Source organism: Idiotropiscis lumnitzeri, chromosome 4 (genome assembly GCF_059441095.1).
Source record: "Idiotropiscis lumnitzeri isolate Australia: NSW breed Sydney's pygmy pipehorse chromosome 4, RoL_Ilum_1.0, whole genome shotgun sequence".
In the NCBI taxonomy this organism is placed as follows: domain Eukaryota; kingdom Metazoa; phylum Chordata; class Actinopteri; order Syngnathiformes; family Syngnathidae; genus Idiotropiscis; species Idiotropiscis lumnitzeri.
In genome coordinates, this window is record NC_142394.1 from 15107414 (window position 1) to 15125067 (window position 17654).

The 17654-nt window shown below is 38.9% G+C and overlaps 1 protein-coding gene across 2 annotated transcripts in view; it reads right to left on the minus strand.

Annotated features, from left to right (window-relative positions):
- Positions 1 to 17143, minus strand: part of enox2 (ecto-NOX disulfide-thiol exchanger 2) — a 167142-nt gene extending 149999 nt beyond the window's left edge. For both annotated transcript variants that reach the window (XM_088294326.1, XM_088294323.1), the window contains exon 1: positions 16947 to 17143. The gene's annotated coding sequence lies outside the window, so the exon portion shown is untranslated. The remainder of the gene's footprint in view (positions 1 to 16946) is intronic.
- Positions 17144 to 17654: the final 511 nt, after the last annotated feature.

Below are 17654 nucleotides of genomic sequence, written 5' to 3' on the forward strand. Positions count from 1 at the left end.
GGTGGCGATAACATTTTGAGGAAATAATGGTATAAGATGACTCAGTATTTTGTTAACACTCCGAAAAAAATCCATCCATCTATTTTCTGTAGCAATTATCCTCATCCAGCAAGGTAAGGCATCTTTATGGAGCACATTTTATACCCAAGGCAACACAAGTAAAGACACAACACCGAAAAGCATTTACAAAACCGTTAGCACTCATAAGCAAGGGACTGAAAATAAAAGTAGCTTCACGGAATTAATAAAACAACATACAAAGACAGGATTTAAATAGTTACATTTAAAAACATAAGAGCCGCAGATTTGCTGCAGCCTATTTAGCTGATTTCAGCTGATTGGCAGCAAATCGCAGGGCACATAGAAAAACAGCAACGTGAACCCAACTGTAATTACTAATGTGTATTAATGTTTAAACATTGAACACGCTCCATTTTCTCACAAGCGATGAGAAATGTAGCTGCCTGCATCATCACACAGTGCTCCCCATCAAACATCACAAACCCAAATGCACAACACCATCAGATCCAAACAAAAGTCCTTCTGGTACCAAAAAGCTGCTCAAATCTGGTATTGATTGAAAATCCTAAAACAGGAAATATAAATTTACTAAAAAGATGTTAAGCTAAAGCACTTGGTTAAAATTACTTTTATTTCCCAGTATCTGTCTGGTACCAGATATTCATCTCTTAACGCCAACTTAACATCGTTAGTCCCACAATACAGACTGCAATGAGGTTCGAGTGAGGTGCTCAGTTGGAGGTCCAAAATGCCTATGACAATGCCTGCATAGTTTATAAGAAATCTTTGGTCAACCTCCAAATTGGACTTGCTTTAAAAGGCTGTGTCAATCGAGCTGGCACTGTATTAGCTTCCTTGTCCTGCAGTCACTAAAAAGACATTTGTACTCCGAGCACAATTGACGCATGGATTTTCAAACTCTGTCTACATCAGCCAGAGCTATTAAGTGGTCTGCTGGACTGAAATGACTTGTACTGTTCCCAGAGTACAGCATCAGGCTCAGCAATTCCCTCTTGCTATTATCTCAGGCCACTGTGACAAAGTTAATTTATAGCAAGACAAGCACAAACACTACAACATGAAAAAAAAAAATGAAGAAAACAAAAAAAAAAAAAAAAGATCCAGTACATCTGAGTGCTTCTCTTGCCGCTTTGTTGTTTTTTTTCTGCGATAGTATTTGTCACTTGCAGTCTAAACGCAAATGGTCTGTTCTTTTAATGCTTATGCACTGGTGGTGATCTATTGAGCAATTCAGATACTGGCGAGAGTAAGAACTACTGAAGATGGCAGAGCCCAGTCCATTTGGACAGATAAGCATTCAGCCAGAGACCGGCTCTATAAATCATTATTTGCTACAAAAAGATGCCTCTCGACTTCCACTCTAGTCACCTCCTGTGTTAAATATACATTATTACTGATCCTACCTGAGATTAAATGAATAAATCTTAACTTTATATTCCAGGCAACGGCCTGGGTGACTCATCTACAAACACTGTGTGATGCAAGCCTGCCTACCGTGGCTAGGCAATATCTTGCGATTATAGGAAGCATTATTTGGAAAGCAAACTACACTTTCTGGAAATATAAGTCACTGAAGGCACATGTGAACACCCATGTTGATGTCGTCATATGGCGAGAGACTTGGAAAATAGTGCGAGATCTCACCATCTCACTTTAGCTCGCATAAAATGATTAACTACAACCACAGTGGACAAAAAGTAATTTTTAACTAAAAAATAAGTTCTTTGCTTACCCGATCATTGTTGGATTCTGAAAAGAGTGGCCCTGACACTCGCACAGACGATAACTAAGTCTGGGGCAAAAGGTAAAATTAAACTGGGGCAAACTGTCAAATGTTATTAGTCCTTTCCCCATTGTTGTGAGCGGTGGTCGAGGTGCGGTGCTTCTTTGTCTCGGGGGGTCTTATCTGCTATGAGCTGCAGTCTCTATTAGCATGGTGATGGAGCCCAGGCCTGCCAACCCAGATAAACCTCCCAGGGCTCTACCCGTAATTTACAGTGGCTTCGTTTTTTTGTTGTTGTTGTCGGGTTTTTTTTTGTTTTTTGTTTTTTGCTGCAAGAAATAGTTGCATGGACATGGCAGGTTGGGGACAAGCTTGGATGAATGTGGACAATAAAGGAGTTGTGACTGCAAGCTAATTCAAACACTCACACACTTTATGATGTCGGCAAAGAAATATGTGGAGGTCATCAAACCTGTGCTGTAATGAACCCATAAATGTTCTACTACAATTTGTGCAAGGAAGAACCATGACTAAGCCGGAGAAAAATAAATTAACACTTTTGGTGTTAATTCTAGAGACGCTAACAGAGCACAAATCTCTCCTCCTTAACATGATGATGGTTTGAACTCCAAGTTTTATTTGACCTTTGAGGTAGATTTTCTTCTAGAAAATGAAGGTTGAACTCCAAATTACGCTGCTGAGGCCAATGTTAATGTGGGGACAAACAGTCGCCATAGCACCTACCCATACAGGGTACACAACACCGGACAGGGCCATTAGACCACCGAGCACCGCCAGACAGTCAGCCTATTTATATCCCGCACAATAATTAATACAGGGGCTGCCCAAAACAGCAGAGCGCCCGAGAATTTGGAGAAAGACAGCGACGTGATGTTCCCATGGTGAAGACAGCAAGTCATTTTCAGACTCTCCCAGCGGAGAGAACTAATGACAGGCTCCACCAGCTCCGCATCGGAACATTCACTGCTTGTACGACTAACATATCAAATTAATGTTGACCTGCTAAATGCAAGTGAACCGAGTGCCGACAATAACACGGTGGCCTCGATGCTGCAATGCAGCATTGGCTGGACCGTAGTGCTGATTGAGCTTGGACTGCGGGTGTTTTCAATTTGATATTTTAATGCTCATGGAACTTGTGTTAGACGTCAACATTACTTAGTTTCAAAGACATCAGCAAACAAGAGCATGAAGATGGGCATGAAGTATCATATCCTTCATGTACAGGGACATTGGAAACTTTCATGCCCATTTGCAATTTCTGGTGTTCGGAGCGCAGACGCATTCACATTGTGTATATTTGGGGTTTTTTTAAACACATTTGCTCATATTCCCCAACAAAACGGGCCCAGGTTATTACAAACAATGCAACTTTATTCATATAGCACATTCACAACAGCTTAAGTAAGCAGACTGACATTCAAAGATGGATAAGCATGATTTATTCAAGTTGTTTCCTCATTTTAAAGTTATACCACAAGAGCGGTTCCACAGTTGAAATGATTAGTATAGTAACTCACGCTTTGCAAATTCGCATTTTTTGTGGTACCTTAGCTAAAAAAATGATTCACATCTTTACGTGCGCTCCCGGAACGCCCTAAGCACTGGCAAATAGGAATAGTAGTTGGCGTCAAAGAAAATCGTCTTGTCGCGATACATCTTGACTGAGAGACAAAGTGTATGTCAGGGGTGGGTTAGTTGAAGTTCAAGGATAGTCTTCGTCGCATGTACAGTGCATGAGTAATTTTTTTTTTCAAAATCAAATAACATAGAAGCAATTTATTTGTAAGGGTGCTGATTTGGGTTTGAAATATAATCATTTTGTATAATTGTTTGTGGTATCATTAAGGTTTAAACTCATGTCGGCCATTCCAAACATTTTTTAGAAGAGTGCCAATTGTTTTTTTTTGTTTTTTTTGCCATCTGCAACAGGGTTCTGTAATATTAATCAATAAAATTTGCAGACGTGAAATCGTTGAGGCACATCTACAATGCAACTCAATTACTCTACACCTTTATCATTCATCATTAAAATAAAGACAGAAATTTTTTACACGCGCCTTTAAAACACTGCATAATTCAGTTTATCTGCATTTGTCATTATTCTGTACAAACAGCACATACACAAGAATGGGGAAAGGAATTATTTCAGAGCTAGGATAGCACTGTAATAGAGATGTTGGTGTAAATGGCGAATGCCAAGATAGTGGGTTGCGGATGTGAAGTTTAACACCAAGATAACAGTCACCTCTCCCACCTGGTTGTGTTAAAAGCAATTGCCACCGTCAAACATGTCACATTATTAAAAAACAAAAGCCGGTTATTGTCGGATCTTTTATTGGATCTCTGATACAGCGCCTTTGCGAGATCTCTGTGTAACAGTTTAGAATTTGAAATGATATCAAGATCACAGTAGACTTCAGTGCAATTATAAGCTCAAAGAGCTCCAGCCGCTGATGGCATTTCCCTCATTAGTGGCACGGGAATGTCATTTGGAGGCAGCGATATTTCATTTCGGAGAGTGTTTAACACGGTAATGAACAGGTTGCCTGTTTGGAATTAACGTGTCACTAGATTGAACAGATTTAAAAAAAAAAAAGTTAAGGTTCGGTACTTGCGAAGATGTCAGTCCAATTATCAGTAAATATCACACTTTGGAGAGGTAGCAGCTCACCTGTGAGAATCAGCGAGTACAACAAAAATAGTAAAACAGTAGATTTTAGATTGGAATTCCCCTTGAGGGATCAAATGTCAAACTCATTAATTTGGACCAAAGTGTGAATAATTCTTCACGAATCATTGCGTTTCATTGGTGGCACATCAGTCATAGTGCTTGAACTTTAGGAACAAGCAATATAGGCAGATTGAGTGGAAAACAACATGAACGGGAGATGCTACCGTTTGATACGGCTATTATGTTATATGGAGCGCGGGTTGAAGTCCAAAAAGGCTGAGGCTTGGCTTCAGTGTACAAGTGAGGAAAAACCTGAAGCTTGTATTTCAGAAACGATGACAGACTATGACAAACAACATCAGGAAATTAAGTGTTTGCTGACATGAACAGGATTTATCATGGATTATAACAGAGAGATCATTCTCATAGGTTTGCATGAAAAAAAAGTGTCCAATTTGTTGCTTAAGTAGGCTGAAATCTCAAATCCATGCGATCCCCACGTGTTGGTGTTGCGGTGAGTGTTGAAGTGTGTGTAGGTGCTCTGAGCCAAACTGCTATCTAGTCATCAGTATTTCTTTTCAAAGTACAAGAGACTGGAGGCAGTGATCGAGCTGTAGGTGTTGTAATTAGCTACCGACACCACGGAAAGGACTGCTGCTGAAAAAAAAAAGATAAACTCTTACATTTTCATTGTGTGCATTTTAAGTTCTAGTTCTCAGAAACTGTCAGTAGCAATTTTTACTTCCCACGCCTCAAAAGCTGGGCGCTTCTGTTCTTTCGCCCAATGTGTTAGCTCTGTAGTGAACTGGCAATCTGTCCTGGTTAAACCGTGTTTTTTGGTTGTTTTTGTTGGGTTTTTTGGAGCCAATGTCGGTTTAAATAGGCATGATGCTGCTGAGTTAAACAGACAGAAGAAATTCCAAGCTCAGCCATTTGGTCTCATTTCAAAACAATGTTTTGCATTGGAAAGAATGGCTCAAAAAAGATCTGTTGTGGGGTAAGAATGACGCCATCCTAAAATTTTCACTCATTGCATGGACAAATTTGTTTTTCATTTTCTTAAGTCACCTTCACTTTTCTTCCGGGGAGCATTACATTGAGCAATGTCAATTCATCCATTTTTGATATATTTTGTCCAACTTCTGGGTTGTTAGTAACTGCCACCTATCCCAGCTGAGGGTACACAAAATCTAAAAGCAAAATCTCTTACCGTTACTTTGATGACAGGTGACAATGAGTATGGTCACTTGGGCTGCCAAGATTAGTCGACTAATCTATGCGGTCTCAAGACACATTTTGATTTAAGCCGTCAGGGAGGAGTCGACACAGATGCAAAAATAGTTCAAAGGAGGTTGCTCACATCAACATATTTCACAAAAAATAGCGATTAATATTTAGTGCACCAATTAATGAACTTTCTAATACCGCAGCATATGTAGAGGAAGCTTTCATCCTCTTGTAAAGGAATCAGAAGGAACGTCCGGTAAAGCCAGAAAAAGCAGCGGAGTGATGCGCACGACACTTGACGGAAAATGGCTCCATTATTACGGCGAATTAGAAATTGACGGCAATTTGTCTTGGACTGTAAAACGTCGTCACGGGTGACAGAGGGGCAAAAAAAACAGATAATATCCTCCGCATTCCCAACAGATCACATAAGCAGCCCCACTCTCAGTTGTCAAATGACTTTTCCCGGTAATAACCTGCGAGCTTGATGAACATTCTACTGGGAAGTATTTCTGCAGGTCTCAAGTGTTTTGTGACTGTGTTGTCAAAGTTGCTCTCGGATGTTAGGGCAGGACAGAAGATGAAAAATAGAGTTTTCAAATGCTTGTGTACAAATAATTGCTGCCCACCCATCTATTGCACCAGTCATAGAGCCAACCTATCAGGCGGTCACATAATTGTCTGCCGTCTTCTATATTAGAATGAAATAAATCGAATGGAAAGGATTAAATGCAGCTTGAGGTATATACAAGGGATGTAACGACATCTGCATTATCGTGATTCTGATTCTGATATTAAAATTGCCATGATATCACCATCGACATGTCACGATATTAATGGCAGCAAGTCCTTTCAAGTTGTTTTCCATTTGTGGAGTTTCGGCACCCCGTGACCACCTATGTTAAAGACCCACACTAATCTCCAGATGAAGGCAACCGCAACATGTTTGTGTTCCTCCACAAATTGACCCGGTTCACAACGTGTGCATGCATTAGCAAGTAAGTGCTTCAATATTAAATGCTACCAGACATTGTAGGTCATTTATGTACATTGCGGTTAATGTTAACTGTACAACTCCAACTATATGTATAATTAGGACCACAGCCAATTTCTATTGTATAGAGGAATTTACTCTTCGTATTTATTTTATTCTTATTTGCATTTTGTGTATAGAAACAACCCACACACGCAACCTAAACAGGCCAAAGAGAAATCCTGGTCTGATTATTGCTGACATGAACAAAGCAGTTCTAACCCAAAAAAGCTCCCATAAATCAGGCATACTAGTAAATATTTTTCAACACCCCCCCCCCCTCAAAAAAAAAAAAAAACATTACACAGCATTGTGAACTAAATAGACCATGATACTTTGCGCTGCTGAGCCTACAGGAGCACGTGGCAAAATTACTGACCACGACTATTTCTTTGTTAATGCTGTTAAAATAAATAAATAAAACAATCGTGAGTATAGTGAGCTTCTATCATATTGTGATATCATATCATGTCACTTGTTACATCCCTAGTGCATACAAATGAATATAAAAGGAAATTGAGGAAATCTTGCAAAATGCCCAACTGACTAAAGCATTGATTAAGCGGTATATCCCCAAGACTTCAAATAACCTACTCTGCCAATACTTACATTTTTGCTTACTTGGATTTTTTTTCTTCCCAATATAGGCTGTTTTAAGGGATGGAAGATCCGAATTAAATTGCAGCATATTCAAATGAGTGGGGTTCCACCAACATGCACTGACACTTTGATGAAGGAATTGGGTCCAGTTGGAGGGATCTATTTGACATTCATCTTACATCTTCCTCCCCCATTAGTTAGTTCGTAGGCAACAGGCAATTAAAGTGACACCACGGCTGCTGAATCCCACAACTGCCTAAGAGGTAAGCGGCAGAGCTTCTGGGAACAGGTGGAATATATCCAACTTAAACAGTTTGTTTTCTCCCTCGTCCTTCACTTTAGCAAAGGACAGTTTTGACTTGGGCTGCTTTGGGAATTTTGTTGACGCAAAGGAATCCAGCCGTTACTGCATGGCAAGGTGATGTGGGTAGTCGTATCGCATTAAGAATGTGAAAAGCAACCACACTAACTGCAACCCACACAAAATGACCTTCAGGAATGGCAACAGGTTCTTTTCTTCTTTTCAACAGAGGAGGAATATAGAGAATGTATATGGCTGCCATAGATTAATCGACCCTTGAATCATTGTGCACATGACAAGGTACAGTATGTAGTACATACATCATACTCACAACATACTGCATGCTTTCATTTACCGGTATAAGAAAAGCTTCTGGGAAGCATGGCCCGCAAATCAAACAACAACACGGCCAAAAGCAACTCAACTGTCACACAGTGCCCAAGGTGCGGAGAGAAGTATTCATGATTGTCCAAACGGCGCTACGGTTCAAAATTTTTATTGACACATTTAATGCTGAATCACGTGGCAATGAGATAAACGTGACCCAGGCATCAGATCACCAAGCAGTACCAAAATGTTTTTTTTTTATATGACAAGCAACTATATTTAAAATGTCATACGTACTTGTGGAGTTTCGCTCATTTCCAACAAGCTTTCAAATTTCTCTCATTTTGTACTCCATGCATCGTATGCTTCTGGCAGTCCGCTTAATCTTTGATCTCGCCATGTTTTTGTGGTCTAGTAAAAAGAATAAAGTACAGCATAGCAAACCACAAGAGAGGGTCCCAGTTTTTCAGTGCCTACTGGCAGGTGGCGCTCAACCATTTAGTGCTACTATTTTTTTCACGATCTAATTCATTCACGCGAGGTCACGTCGTTCAGCCGACCACACTATACATCCTCCAAATCTTATGATATTGTACAATGTTTGCCTGCTATTTTGTGGTTAATCGTTTGCTATATCGTAATTTTTTTTCTAATGTACTCTTTATCTGGGGAAAAAAATATGGTTCAAAGCAACTATTTTTTTATGTTTTGACAGTCTACATCCATTTCTTATAGTTTGGAAGGGAGAGCCAGTATCACCAATGCACTTTTTAGCTGTGAACACCGGGGAGAACATTTAAACGCAATGCACACACTCATGCAGGTGCTCCTGTCGGTCGCAGCTCCAGCCCAGAGATTCACTGATGTCACATGCAACCCCCCAAGCCCCGTAAAGGCACTTAATTAACAAGCTATATGACGTACAGTGTTCTCTATACATTTTAGGATTGTCATTTATTTATTGGGGGGGGATATTTCCAAAATGGTGTGTTTTAATTATTAACTCGTTCACTTCCAGCCGAGTAAATAAAATGGATCTATGACATCTTTAGCGGTCAAGGGCAGTAAATGAGTCTGAATATTTCAAGTGTAATTCTATAAGTTTTAAGAATTATGCAGTTTCTTTATCGCAAATTTTCATATATAGCGCTCAAGTCTGGAACATATTTCCCACAATAAACAAGGTTTGACTGTTCAACAAAAAAAAAAATACCATCTCAATTATGAAGAGGTCCTCTCAAATAAAACTGTCAACTGTTGATATATTTGAAAGGAAAGAAAAGTCACTTCTTAATTAAAAATGCAGAAAGATACCAGTTTTAGCTCATATTGGAATGCAACTATGGCAACAAAAAATTAAAATAGAATTGGATCCAATTAAAACTGACCTACGATCTGTTCATCGGGGGACGAGCAATTTCCAAATCAAAGGCATTCTTCAACATAATTTGACAATTTATGCACATTCTGACAACTACGTTTATTTGTGAATACTGCAGCAGAGCAAAAAGCAGCTCTAACAATGACACGTAGTACTCTATGAAAGGTTACTTTTAAATACCCATATTATATACAATACAGCTGCAACATTATCTCTGCAGAATTGAAGTAGTGCAAGTATCTTTCAAGCACGGAGATGGAGTATGAATATTAATGCGATGATTAAGTCCCCGGAGCCACACAATGATCTACAAGATCATCTTCCCACTTTCGCATTTTGGATTTTCACCTTGTGGTATAAAGCACAAACTAACGCATGACCCCCTTGGCATTGTTTTTCCATCTATTATCAGAGAAGGCCTCTAAATGCTGCTTCTATTCGCTGGAATGATGAGCAGATAGTGTTGCTGCAATCCCAGAGCATGTCAGTGAGGAAAAAACACAGAGGCAGTGGAGAACAGTTGTCCGTGGAGACGGTCTTAAGAGGAGTACACAAAGAATCTGATAACCCCAAAGAGACAAGCCTTCTGGAGGCGATCACTAATTAGAAGGAATAAATGAAGCTCCATAGACGACCTTAAGTTTAAAGCTATGTATGATTAAAGGCCTATTTACAGCAGAAGAGTGGCAGAATTGCGTTGGAAAAAAAAAATCTATCCATCTAATCGCTAGACAGCGTTGTTGGCTTCTACAAGTTAGTCTGTATTTGGGTGCCCACAGTCAGCACAGCGCTACCAAATCACACTCCACATGCATCTCGAGTTTTGCTGTGAATGCAGTGTACCCAAGTGGATGCAATGGAAGAAGGCTCTTCTGCTCTGACGCTTCAGAGGAGGAGACTGAGCAGCTCGTGCCATAGAAGGGCGGTACATCTATTATTTGGATGTACCTTGTATTTGGAAAAAAAAAAATACCATGAGGATACTTGAAAAGATTGTTTACATTCAGTTAAGATTCTCTTTGTCTTCTTTGACTCCAATGATGCTGCCAAAGAATAAATAATTGGGATGTTATTGTAAATTCTGTGTTGTTATTCTGCCAATATTTTGAGTTATTTGTGTTTCATGGTATTACCATACATTATGGGTTGATTTTATTTTCGCGACCAGTGTCATGAAAATGATTTTGTTTGACATTGGAGGGTCCACTGAGCGTGGTGGGGAGACCAAATACAGTAATCCACTGTGATTAAGGTTGACTAAATCTATGCAGAAATACAATAAGTGGTCTACACAAGTAAGTCGCACTGTCTTTCATCATTCACCTGATCAGGCGTCTCAATACAGCAAATGTCTACCTATATTTATGTAAAACCAACAACCACGACAAGGTTCGGCCCCCCGGGCCCCCTCAACAAAGAAACCATTAACTGTAATGAGAATCGATGGGGGTGTTAAAGATATTGACACTTGACAGTCCAGCGCAGTAGCAACGTTGATGTCATCTTTATTAATCTGGAAACGGAGCGTGGCTCTCTCTAGTCCAGCGGCACTAAAATGAAGTGTATTGATCAGACGGTCAGGGCAGATGGAAATCAGATCCTTTCATTCGCCGTGTCACTCGACATTCTCCTCCTAACAGCTGTCCGTCCTCTGCCGAAACCAAAGCCGTCACATACAATGAAGGAGGAAAGACTATGAATTATTTTGACAGTAGCTGTTCCGTCGGAATTGTAAAAGCAAAATATTCCAATTCGACTTATCCATAACATGATAATGTGACCATGGAGGTGGGTCTGCTATCGATTGTTCATATGTGACACTATCAATTTAAACATTTGCTCTTCGGTTGTCATTCGTTTTTTTTATTAACAAGCAGGATTACACCAACAGTGCAAGAAAATTCTGTTTCATTTATTGCATTTAGTACTTTTTCAAGGACTTCCAGTCCTAAAATGGAATCATGCCATAGAGGCTCTTGATTTTTCCTGCAGTACCGTTCATGTTTTGAAGGAAAATTTCCATTTATTTTAATTTAACATGATAATCTTAATAAAATTATTTTGCAAATGTAGAACTATGAAGGTGAACAATGCTTTAGTAGGATTGTTGTGCCTGTGATGTGGTCAGTGGTCTACTGAAGAAGTAAAGGTTTGGACTACCACTCCTAAGGGCTGCTGCACACTGACACATGAGGGAACCGTTTTACAGCGATTCAAAATTTGAATCATATTTGCACGACGTAGCAACATCGCAGATAATGGCCCATCAAAACGCGCTTTCACAGGCGCAAACAATACATTTTCTTTTTTTAATTGAGCGGGACATTTTGCCATGGCATAGAAGAAACAAACGTATCAAGAGGATACACATTCTGCGCTGTACAACAATACTTAACCAGATTTATAATTTCATCTCTACCTGTAGCTGAAACATTGAAGCATACGTGAGCAGGACGTACCGTGCCAGGTGCATTCAAGTGAACGTAAGTTGAGTCTTCCTATGCGTTTTTCATTTAAATCCTCATATTCATCAAAAACAGTCACAGCCTTCAATGTCAGCCAACTCATTAGCGCTAGTTAATGTGATGAAACATGGACTCAACTCAATGCTTTTGACTTTAATCAGCGAGCAATCACAGATGATCATTTTAGAATTTCTCGCAGTTAATATTCTAATATTTATAAGTCAATATTAAACATAGTCAGAAGAAGCATTTTTGGGGCCCTGGCTGATGGATTAAAGTTTTTATAGCGGTTCATCTGATTCCTGCGTTTCCTCTGAGGCAGGAAAAGCAGTCAAATCCTTTCACACATTTATCCAGATGTCTCACCCACTGCAGCCATCCCGGTTTTAGAGCTTGGAGTCTTTTCAAACACCTTGGCAGCGACTCAGAAGCTATCTTTCATCAAAAAGTCACAGTGACAGCACCAAGTATAGATCTAGCCAGTGGGAGGGGGTGATGGAGGTTTTGGGGGGGTGCTACATGGTGTTTCACTTGTGCAGTTGCTCATAAAGCGCTATTGTTTTAGCCCCTTTGAGAAGAAACACATTAACCAAATTAGAGTTATTTGAAAAACATGTGGCTACCTCATGTAACTGAGCTCTCATTCAAATGAGATACTACACACGTCGGTTTGACTGGCGGTTAATTGGCAGCAACACAATGAAGCAATGATCCAGTTGACAAAATAAAAGCCAAAATCCAACCAGCACAAAAGTACAGCCTTGAGAATCCAGTTGCCAAAGAGTACAGCACTGAGCACAGCCTCACATTTGTTAATGTAATAACATCTTTTTAGAAGCAGAAGTAAACACAGCTCCAACTGCCACCTTGGCAGAAAACATATAAATGGAAAGAAGTCTTAGATCTACGTTAGTCTATAATCATCTTTTTCCTGCTATCATTCAGACTGCTGTACACCCCCCACATACTTGTCAATGTAAATGCAGTTCTCAGAATTACTGGGCTATGAAATTAATTTAGTTCACACCTTGAGGAGCTATCACATATGATTAGACTCTATTGGGCTATGGTGGCAAAGTTGCTACTGAACGCCACATAGTGCAAAAGACAACCACAGGGCATGAATGCTTCAGCAGTGTTTCGGTCCAACCAATTAAAATTGATATTTAGTCACAAGAACAAAGGGACGCTTGAACTGTATTAAACGCGCCCCTGGACTTAAAGTTGCAAAACCAGATCAAACTCAATCCACCTCGGATGAGGAATTGTCTCATGGGGATGAAAGCCAGACAGCCTGTTTTCAGAAGTTATTGTATTGAATAGGTAACGTATGTTATCTACTCAGATCTTCAACTCTGGTGTTGTGCAAGCTCCCTTTGACCAGTCTCGTTCAGAGAATAAAACAAGTATTAAATAGTGCTATATATATATATATATATATATATATATATATATATATATATCGGTGCACCCTGTGGCACACAATCTTCTTAGACAGCAGCCTCCATCTTAAACTGGCATTAAACTAAAATCTAAAATCCAAAATGATAACGTACATGTTCTTCACAGTTTTCGAGTTATTCATGTACAAAACAACACAACCCACAGTGTTGGCAAGAAATTAATTAATAATTAATTGTAGTTTGAGTTTTTTACATTACTGTACTCTGGAAAACACTAAACACTGTTGATTAACGAGCAAGTGTGAAGTCAACTTGGCCAATTGTATAATATTAATGGCTAAAATCATCTTAAGCATACATTTGATAGTTTTTTACAACACAAACCCTCACATCATAATTGGACCCATAGCAATGTTCTTAACAACAAGAATGCACATGTTATGCAATCTGCGGGGAGGGACGCCATTCCAAGAAGACGAGTGGTCAGTCAGCCATTGTACTGCATTGTTGATTGTCTCGTTATCTGCTCTTTGCCATCGTTGTGGCGGTTTTCGGTGAAATGCCTCTGCGCTGTTTGGTTATTGTTCACAAGCAGGCCAACGGTTGTTTGAGTGACCAAAAGATAAAAATAGGGCATGTATATGGACCAGTTTTGTTCTCTGAAAGCGAATGATTTCCATGCCACTTCCATGTCAACGAGTGTTCGTTGTGACAAGCAATTGCAATTTGGTGTCTTCTCAACCGTTTTACTTACAATAAAGGGTTTGGAAAAAGGAAGGGTGTGATTAGAATCACTTTTGATGTGTGGTGTCTTAGAATTTCTGTTTGATGAGAGAATATGCTCCCGTCCTCTTGGAAAACCGCCAATCACAAGTTAATCTTACTATAAATTCACTTGCATTTTATGATTTATCATATATACTTTATTTATGCCTACGAGTACTATCAAAATTTGACAAAACATAAAGCTCATCAATGTAGAACACCAACCCCCTTTTACATTTGCGCTCAATGCTAGCAGAATAAATGGACCAATATCGTGTGTAATTTACAGCACGGCACAGCATTGAATACCAAACTATAACTATATATACCTATCCCATTATTTGAATCTCGGTGGGTCTCCTCTCCACTCCACGTCCAGCCATTTAGACACGACATTTTCGCTATTCTGAGCATCTGACTCGTACATGTATGGTCCAACATACATCATGCCAACAACCTCCTATTCCTCCAACTCTTCAAACACCTGGATCCCTTCAGATAAGTTTAAAATACCGCTTAATGAGTCCATTTCTGACTAGCATAGTACACTTTACATGTGTAGCCCCGCATTATTTTTCTTAAATGACGTCACAGTTCCAGGTTTGTCAATTGCCAGGGTCTCACTTCATTGAGTGATTACATTGTTGAATATAGGACGACACAAAAATATTTTTTTTCATGCTTTATTTGTTGTATGATATTTAATTACTTTGATTTCATTTGGCATTTTCTGAAATGACTTCACACTAAGGTCTTTAATGTCTTGAAACAATTGAATCATAATTTGTCTCGAAACAAAGGACTCATAATGGAGTCCAGCAGATCATCTGCATCAAAGTCCGTCTCATTGCTCAAAGAACACGGTCTCAGCTAGAACTGAAATTCTAAAAAAAATAAAAAAAATAAATAAATAAAAATAAACTTTTCAATGTGTCGAATACAACTGCTCAACCTTTGTTTGTTTCATTTTGTATAAACACCCTGCTTCACTTGGAAACATAACACCTGCCTTTTCTGATCCACCATCACCACCACCCGCCAAAAAACCCAGGAGGCTCAATAAAACATCATATAATGAGAAATGTCACCTCTCCTCACCGGCAGTGGGGGCGGAAATTATTTTGTTGTATGCCAGGCAAATATTCTCAATGCAGTTCCGGAAAAAAAAAAACAAGTTTAGCAAAACGCCTCAAGCACCAAAGTTTGGGATGCTGGAAATCCAAACAGTCACTGGAGTCATCATGTTGGCGGGCAGAATTAAGTAAACCTTTTTCAAGCTATTCAAAATCCAAGCGCACAACTGGTGGCTCAATTAATCAAGCTACACCTAACAGACCCGTATTGGAGAGGTATCAAAGAAATTTGCGTAGCAACACAGTTACGTCATTTTGTAGGTATTGCGTAAAGTTACTTGTAAACTTAGCAGATTTTTATACCAGCATCTGCTTGGTAACATTAGTGTGTCTACGTAATTGGATTCAATCGACTGTACTGCTTATATCACTGAACTGTGCTGAAAAACAAACATCCAAACAGTTTGGTAGTGTTCACCTATGGAGGTTACACCATATTATAATGTAACAATAGCACCACAACCTTGTGTTAAAACACCTCATTGTAGAAAGCATGCATACAATATACATTCCCTTGTTAGCAACCAGTTGAAAAGGACACGTGGCATTCTACCGGTTAAAAAGTGACCTCCATAGCAGTCTGACTCACATTCAGATCAGACGTTGGGAATCGTGGCCGTGCACCTGCCTGCTTGAATGAAAGAAAGGTGAAAGGCGCTAACTAAATGAGGGCTCAGGGGAAGTCAGCTGATGAGAGTATTAACATTTCGTAACAACAGCCCACTGTTCACAAAAATATTGATAAAAAGAGATGATATTGACCAGTGAAAATGCTGTATTGAAGACAGTACTTTTACGAAGACAATAATGCTCAATTTTGATTGATGCTGTCAGGTAGATCTGGGCAAAAAATATGCTGGCCTAAATAATTTCTCAATTCATTTTGAGTTTGTGCTCAGGACAATTCTTCAAGTGGCTTCTGTAGTTCAAAGTGTAACAATGAAAGTAGTGATTTATCCAGATATTGGGAATTTTGGACACACTTTATATGCTCTCAAGCTGCAAATGTTTGACAAGGTAGGAAAATGTAAAATATTTAAAAAAAGATTCGTGCTAATATCCGTTTAAAAAAAAAATGATTTTTTTGCCATGAGAGGAAGCAAGAGGAAGGGTACAACATTGAATGGTCGCCATCCTGTCATAATGCACACATGAAAAAATAAAACTCTGGCTTTTTCCCACATTTGAAAAACATGCAGGTGAGGTTCACCTATGACTTGAAATATTCATAAGGGTCAACTGGGTTTGGTTGTTTCTACATGTGCCTTGCTATTGACTGGCGACAATTCCAGGGTGTACCCTCATTCAAAGTCAGCAGTTATAGGCTCACCAACAACCCTAAAGAGAACAAGAGATATAGAAAATGGCTGGATGGATTAATGGAAACCGTCAAAACCGTAAACATGGACGACAGTGACATTTGGACTCATGATTTCCCGTGCACTACAACGCAAGCAACTTGCAGACGGTCCCTAACGTCATCTCGTCACTTTGCTTTTGTTCCGCAACCTCATTAAGGACTTCTAAGCGTTTTATAGTTAGACAACTGAGTATTAAAGTGAAGAAGTCGACCATTGTAATACTTTAGGATTTTTAATTGACTAAATTCAGAGGTGTCGTTATTTTAACACTCGCCAAGAGTCTTTGTATGGGATATGCAACGACAAGACTACGACTATTGAACAAAAGTGAACATATAAACGACTGCATTATTTACAATATAAATGCAGCCTTGTACATATACGAACCTGTAAACCTTATCATAAACTTCCATAACAACTGCAAGTATACGGGCGAAGCTAACGTTGTAGCACTAGATTGACATGAAAAAGAATAAAAGTTTCAAAGTACCTGGCGGCGAATGACGCCGTATTGGATGCTATCTGCTCCGCGACGACTCCTCAAAAGTATCCATTCGAGGGATGAGCATTTATTTTCTATACTGGATATTTAATTGATATTTATTAGTAAGGGTATGCAAGGGAAATCGTCTTGTTAGCAACCATTCAAGAGTCGACAGCGACGGAAGGAAATACGGCAAGCGAAAGGGTAACACGTGCGTCTGTTGATGTACTTGTATTCCGTTTTCTTTCAAAATAAGAGAAAATTCGTTAATTTTTCAAAATGAACGTTTTAATGCACGGCTGGGCAAACTGGCTTAAAGGCGTTTGGTTATTAAAACGGATAGATGGGTCGGTTCATTCGTAGAAAATATAAACAATAACAATAAATAAATAAATAAAATGTTTACATAAAATAGAAAATATTAACAATAAATTAGGTGTCCTTTTTATTAAAATAAATAATATCCAATTATTTAAAAATAAATACATACAATTTAATGTACTGTGCCAGTAAAAGCGCTATTTTGATATACATTAACTGTATTTAACTAATATTTTGTCAAGTAAATAAAATATGTAAAATTGTTCATTAGGTCGATTTTATTTTGATATTCAAAATATATCGACGAACAAATCCTTTCCTTAAATAAATACAAACATGTTAATAATGTAAATTTAATATTGTTTTATTATTCATAAATCAATTTACCAAATT